Source organism: Triticum dicoccoides, chromosome 4A (genome assembly GCF_002162155.2).
Source record: "Triticum dicoccoides isolate Atlit2015 ecotype Zavitan chromosome 4A, WEW_v2.0, whole genome shotgun sequence".
Classification (NCBI taxonomy): Eukaryota; Viridiplantae; Streptophyta; class Magnoliopsida; order Poales; family Poaceae; genus Triticum; species Triticum dicoccoides.
In genome coordinates this window covers 199,313,778-199,321,762 of record NC_041386.1, presented here as the reverse complement: position 1 = coordinate 199,321,762, position 7,985 = coordinate 199,313,778, and positions in this window count along the sequence as shown.

Below are 7,985 nucleotides of genomic sequence, written 5' to 3'. Positions count from 1 at the left end.
CTGTTATCTGATTATCCGTGCAATATAAAAATACCTCGAAAATAAAAGTTCTAAAAATGCCCTGAAATTTAAATATGATTTTTTCTAGAATATTTGAGAATATTTGGCACTGAGAACACAGCAGGGGGGTCAACCCCCTGCCTCGTGGGCCCACGGTGGCCCTCCTCCACTTATTCCTGCACCCACACACTTCATCTTCCTCCCACAAACACGAATATCCAGCTCAAGCACGAGCTCTAGCTCACTTTGCTGCCATTTTTTATTTCCTTGCTCAAACCACCTCTCACAAAACTGCTTGGGGAGATTGTTCCTTGGTATGTGACTCCTCCATTGGTCCAATTAGTTTTTGTTCTAGTGCTTTATTCATTGTAAATTTTTGTTGCTTAGGTGACCCTGTTCTTGAGCCTGCATGTCAAATTTATATGGTTCCAAGAAGTTTTGATGCATGATATAGGCCCTAGGCACTTGTAGGAGTAGTTGCTATCAATATTATTGAGTTTGGTTTACTTTTATTTCGAAGTTACTAAAAATTTCAGAATTTCTGAGAAGGAAGAAAAAGTGTTGCCTCGTGTTTATCTAGATTATAGAAGTATGGGGCACATGATTTTATTGTTAAGAACAGGGAAGGAGAACTTAAATATCAATTGTTCTTTAATAAACATCATCCTGAGACTATTACCCTGCCTGCTCCTTCTTTGTTTGATTTATCTGTAGGCACGTACCTTGTTCCCTTGAAGGCTATTCACGCCTACCGGAACCCTGCACCAGCTGAGGAGCAAGAGCCGAAACCACAAGTTGATCCTCCACGACAGTCTAATTATCAGTGGGATCTAGAGATGATTGTCAGCCAGTGGCAATCGGAGTCTTCCTCTTCTTCTTCTCAGTACGACCTCAACTATTTTATTATGGATATCCGCTAGGCCAGCCGTGGTCATAGACCAACTTAGGCCGAAGGCCTAAGCTTGGGGGAGTACGTATTTCCCACCGACATTTCATTTATGTTCACACACTCATTGCTAGATGTCGGTGCTCATACTTTTTCATTGTATCATCCATGCTAGTTTATTTTCCTTTTTATGCTTTCTTCTTGTATGTTTAATAAACCTTAAGAAAAACCAAAAAATTTAGTTGTAGATTTTAGTTAGTTTAATTTCCATGCTTGTAGTAGTAATTAAAAAGAAAACCCAAAAAGATTTCATGTTCTTCTTTTGCTTGTTGGGAGCTTTCTTGTGTAAATAGTTTTATTTCTTTTTCTTTTCTTTGGGGGTCGATAGGAGAAGACCATAATTAAACTATTGAAGAGCCCATATTGCCTTGTCTGACAATGTGAATTTCTATGCATTATTGTTTATCTGACAAAAGAGCCCATATTGCCTTGTCCTCTCCTGTTTATTGAATGCTTGCAGATTCCAGCTTAGTCCAATGCACATGCACTATTATTATTATTCACATTGTTCGGTCGTGCAAGTGAAAGGCAATTATGATGATATATGATGGACTGGCTGGGATGAGAAAAGCTAGTATGAACTCGACCTCTTTTGTTTTTGTAAATATGATTCGTTCATCGTTCCTGATTCAGCCTATTATGAATAAACATGTTTGCAATGACAACTAGAGATCATAGTTTCTTGTGCCATGCTTGATTAGCTATGAGTTATAATGGTTTACCTTGCGTGCCAACATGCTATTAAAATGGTTATGATGTGGTATGATAGGGTGGTATCCCCCTCTGAATGATTTAAGCGACTTGACTTGGCGCATGTTCACGCATGTAGTTGAAACAAAATCAACATAACCTTCACGATATTTATGTTCATGGTGGATTATATCCTACTCATGCTTGCATTCGGTGTTGATTAATTTTAATGCATGTTCATGACTGTTGTCGCTCTCTAGCTAGTCGCTTCCCAATCTTTTGCTAGCCTTCACCTGTACTAAGCGGGAATACTGCTTGTGCATCCAATCCCTTAAACCCCAAAGTTATTCCACATGAGTCCACTATACCTACCTATATACGGTATCTACCTGCCATTCCAAGTAAATTTGTATGTGCCAAACTCTAAACCTTTAAATAAATATCTTGTTTTGTATGCTCGAATAGCTCATGTATCAACTAGGGTTGTATGTATCTTCCATGTTAGGCGGGTTATTCTCAAGAGGAGTGGACTCCACTCCTCACTCACGAGATAAATGGCTGGTCACCGGGATGCCCAGTCCCATGCTTTATGCAAACTAAATCAAAATAATTGCAAACAAAACTCCCCCTGGGACTCTTGTTAGTTGGAGGCACTCGTTGTTTCGAGCAAGCCATGAATTGATGCTTGTTGGTGGAAGGGGGAGTATAAACTTTACCATTCTATTTGGGAACCGCCTATAATGTGTGTAGCATGGAAGATATCGCCATCTCTTGGTTGTTATGTTGACAATGAAAGTATACTGCTCCAAATTTTATTCACCTCTGTTTCAAAACCGAGCTCTGGCACCTCTACAAATCCCTGCTTCCCTCTGCAAAGAGCCTATCTATTTACTTTTATGCTGAGTCATCATCCTCTTATTAAAAAGCACTAGTTGGAGAGCACCGTTGTCATTTGCATTCATTACTATTAGTTTACATTGAGTATGACTTGACTGGATCTCTTTTACCATGAATTGCAATGTCTAGTCAGTCCTTGGTCTTTAAAGGTGCTCTGCATTTATGTTTTGCGGTCTTAGAAAGGGCTAGCGAGATACCACCTTGTTATATCATATTATGATTGTTTCGAGAAAGTGTTGTCATCTGAGATTTATTATTATCGCTCGCTAGTTGATTATGCCATTGATATGAGTGAAAATGCGACCTATGCGTTATTGTAAATGTGGTTAGTTATAAGCTTTGCTGAAAACTTGAATGCTGGCTTTACATATTTACACCAACAAGAGCAAACAGAGTTTGTAAAAGTTTTTCTTTATCACTTTCAGTTTGTCAACTGAATTTCTTGAGGACAAGGAAAGGTTTAAGCTTGGGGGAGTTGATACGTCTCCAACGTATCTACTTTTCCATACACTTTTGCCCTGTTTTGGACTCTAACTTGCATGATTTGAATGGAACTAACCCGGACTGACGCTGTTTTCAGCAGAATTACCATGGTGTTATTTATGTGGAGGAGCAAACGTTCTCGGAATGACCTGAAACTTCACGGAGCCACTTTTCAGAAAATAAGAAAAATACCTGCCAAAGATTAAGGCCAGGGGGCCCACCGTCTCTCCACGAGGGTGAGGGGCGCACCTACCCCCCTAGGGCGCGCCCCCTACCTCGTGGGCCCCTTGTTACCTCTCCGATGCCAACTCCAACTCCATATATTGAGTTTCGGGGAGAAAAAATCAGAGAGAAGAATTCATCGCGTTTTACGATACGGAGCCGTCGCCAAGCCCTAAAACCTCTCGGGAGGGCTGATCTGGAGTCCGTTCGGGGCTCCGGAGAGGGGAATCCGTCGCCATCGTCATCATCAACCATCCTCCATCACCAATTTCATGATGCTCACCGCCGTGCGTGAGTAATTCCATCGTAGGCTTGCTGGACAGTGATGGGTTGGATGAGATCTATCATGTAATCGAGTTAGTTTTGTTAGGGTTTGATCCCTAGTGTCCACTATGTTCTAAGATTGATGTTGCTATGACTTTGCTATGCTTAATGCTTGTCACTATGGCCCGAGCGCCATGATTTCAGATCTGAACCTATTATGTTTTCATCAATATATGAGTGTTCTTGATCCTATCTTGCAAGTCTATAGTCACCTATTATGTGTTATGATCCGTTAACCCCGAAGTGACAATAATCGGGATACTTACCGGTGATGCCCGTAGTTTGAGGAGTTCATGTATTCACTATTTGTTAATGCTTTGTTCCGGTTCTCTATTAAAAGGAGGCCTTAATATCCCTTAGTTTCAGTAAGGACCCCGCTGCCACGGGAGGGTAGGACAAAAGATGCCATGCAAGTTCTTTTCCATAAGCATGTATGACTGTATTCGGAATACATGCCTACATTATATTGATGAACTGGAGCTAGTCCTGTGTCACCCTAGGTTATGACTATTACATGATGAACCGCATCCGGCATAATTCTCCATCACCGATCCATTGCCTACGAGCTTTTCCTATATTGTTCTCCGCTTATTTACTTTTTTGTTGCTATTGCTATCATCACCACAAAATAACAAAAACATTACTTTTACTACTGTTACCTGTTGCTACCGTTATCACTACTATCATATTACTTAGCTACTAAGCACTTTGCTGCAGATATTAAGTTTCCAGGTGTGGTTGAATTGACAACTCAGCTGCTAATACTTGAGAATATTCTTTGGCTCCCACTACTAGGGAAAAGCCTAGCAACAGCGCGGGTTTTGGGCCTCTCAGTAGCGCGGGGACCGGCGCTACTAATAAGGCGCTACAGCTAACGTATAGCAGTAGCGCCTGTTGTCCCACGCTACTGCTATACATGAATAGCTGTAGCGCTCTTTAGAAAAGGGCGCTACTGATATTATCTGCAGCGCTGTTTACTGGGAAGCGCTACTGGTAAGGCGGCGCTACTGCTAAATTTTCCCCCTCGCTACTACTAGTTTTATTAGTTTTTTCCCTGCATATTTGTTTTGTATTTGAATGGGCTTTTTACAATAATCTTTAGCATATCATACACATATAAATGTAATCATAGCATATACATAAAATTAGTCTCATCAAATCATGTCATCATCATAATCATCATCCAACACAAAGTGATCTCTCGTCATCATCTCGAAAATAGCATTACAAGTCTCGATTACTTGCAAATACATCGTCATCCATCTAAACAATGATATACGCGAGAAGAGCTATCACTTTGAGTACATGAGTTCGTATCCCTCTCTCGCATTAGCGTGAACCTAAACTAACTACTGCCTGTCGCTCGGAAACCGGAAACCGGTACCTGGGCTTGACACTCCGTCCACTTGTCGTATATATACTCCTGGCGTAGCACTTCTTTGCCATCTATGATCTATGCACCTGCATCATCACATGATTCGATGATATGCAACATATATAGTTGAGCAACAAAAAGAGACAGACTTGGCAAAAATAGAAACAACATATCATAAGCATAAATAACAAAGTTCATCGTACCCCAAAATGCCCTAACTAGAGTGATTTTCGCTAGTCGAGGAGGAGGACGGTTTAATTACATCACAAATAAAGTTTCACCATGCATAACTCAAAGTTTTGTCATACAGAAAGTATGGACTAAACGACACATTGTCATATATCGACAATCACTCCAACATGTCGTTCCATCCATCCAAGTCAGGGAGATAGTCCTTGAGCTTAGTGAAAGGCTTCATGTCAAGACGCTGAGAGGCTATCCATGTTCGGATGTCTTCCCGCGACATTTTTCCTTCTCCATAGAACATCCCTGTTTTTCCGACGGCCTCCTTCATGATGATTTGGGCAAGTTCGCGCTGGATGTTATAGAACTCAGCTCGAAGTCGATGATCCTCGATATCTCCTATGTCCTTTGCCCATTGCAGAATATGGGCATTGCCGGATCTAGGTGACACGCGAAGGTTCTGGTGATCCCGTTTGTACTCCAGCATGTGGTGTAGGACATAGAATCCATCATTAAGAGAATTGTTCGGTTGCTGGATGTAGCAGAAGTCGGTCTTATGGCCAAAGGCGGCCCTGCCGCCCCTTCTCTTCTTGTCCCTGACCTCTCCACCCCTTGCTTGGTAGTAAAACATAGCACTGTCGAGAACATCCTTAATGTGGGTGTAATCCTTTTTGTGAATGTTCTTCGATGAGTCCAAGTAAAGAGCGTGGGAGAATCGAGAGTAGAGGATGATGAGGACGGCACGCCCGCCGCTGCGCAAAATAAGTACACCTCAAATTAATTAGCCTCCACCGTGCAAATGAATGATTGAAATCGAAGGAAGGATAGCAGCGCGTATGACTTACACGGGATGATAAGGCACGAGAATCCCCTCCTTGTCCTTACTGGCGAGCATGAAATTGACGATGTAATCCCATGCGTATTCACGGTGCTTTGCGCAGACTCCCAAGAAGCCCTCGTGCATGTAGTATGGGTCAGCGACACAGATATGAGATATCTGCTCAACCCCGATGATGTAGTTCATGTGCAAGGCATAAAGGCGGATAAACATAAAATCCAGCTTCTTCACGTGAAACATGTCGAATATGTAATCGAATCAGAGGAAGAACTTATCCGTGGGGAAGCTGTCGACGTACGACATTTGCCGCGGAATGTTAACCACGTAGAGTGGGTATCCTGGATCTTTCGAGGCGATGAGGCCTTTCTCTACCCGTAGCACATCGTCATGAAGTCTCCTTAGATCGCCGAATCTGGCCCATAGCGCTATTGCAGGTAGGATTGGTTGACCGGGGATATGCCATTTATCCCCATCGGGGATATCTATACGGTCCTGAAGCCGAGGCTGCTGAGGCGGCTGGATCATAGAATCGGCTTTTTTGCCTTTCCTCGCTCTCTTCCTAGACTTCTTTACTACCGGAAGGTCGTCCAGAATACGTTGAGACGGCAATTCAGGCACCGACTCATGACGCTCAAACCCTGAGGAGGCGCCAGTATAGACATACTGTTCAGCGCCATCGTCGTCCTCATCCTCATCCATGGCGACATCATCAGCGACTAATGAAGCCTCCTCCTTACCCCGTCTGCTATCACCCAACCCGACACCCGCCGCTAATTGGGTAGGTGGGGTGTTGATGTTCATACCTTGCTGAGGCTGCGTGCTCGTGGGTGTGCTCCCGGCCGCCTCCAGAGGAAGCAGACTCTTTGGCCACAACAGGACCCACCCATTGCAACAATCACCAAGCCGCGGTGGTGTCTCGTCGTCATCCCCCGCTAGTATTGGAGGAGGCAAATTCTCGTGGCCCGGTTTGACACTGGCCACGGAAACCTTGAAGACGTTTGGGGGGATCGTCCGGCTGTGGAACAATGGTTCCTTCGGCTCCATTATCGTCGCCTTCCCCACGTCCACCTTCTGGTCGCCGATGGTGTACAATATGGTGCACGGGGTTTCGTCGGCCCGCAAAGAAAAGTCTACGACGTTAGACATCCGAAAGGCAACGAAAACGGGAGATTATACATTTATATTGAAGGGGGCCAGTGTGACAGATACCGTGAGGGCGTCGAGCTCAGCCAAAGACGAAGCACCATCGAGCACGTCCGGTGCGGGAGCCGGTGCGGGAGTCGGTGCGGGAGCAGGTGCTGGTGCAACGCTAGTCGAGCTGCTCCCCAAGAAGTCAGCAAGGGGAAAGTCCTCTGCATTTTTTCTGGATTTTGCCTTGTCCAAGTGAAAACGCCCATCACCGAGGAAGTAGACAAATCTGCAACCACCTGTTTTGCGGCAGCTACCGCTGTTGCGACTGTCTGAGATGATTTCTTCTCAATTGCAATCTCAACCTTCTTGTCGATGTTTTCTTCAGTTAACCTCCATCTTTCCTTTCTCTCCTCCGTGGTCTCACGATAGTACTTCTTCCACGTGGCGCCGTCTCCGACACCGTGCACGCGTCCATATGACGGTCGAGTATCCACTGGTTGTCGTTTCAATATGTTCAACACCGAGTTGAATGGAGTGTCCCACTTGGGCCTTGCCAATGCCTCAGACGGCGAGTCGCTTTCGGCCGCAATCCGGTGCTGCTCTCTCTGCAAAAGGTACAAGGATCGTTTACAAATATGACTAATGTGTGCAGTCGAATTGATCAGAAACTAAAATTACCAACAATCTCATGAACTCTGTAATGACCGGTTTTGTCTCGTAAACGGTGCCGGGCCCTGAGGACGTCACACTCCTGCGGGACGGTGAAATTCGCCAAGGGGTCTGGGATGCCCAGACTCGCGGCTTCCGCGTCCTCCTTGGCCCATTTGGACCTCTTTCCGTCGTAACCACGGCTTCCGAGGTGGTGGCTCCCAATGTTCCTCTCTTGAAGCCCCTTC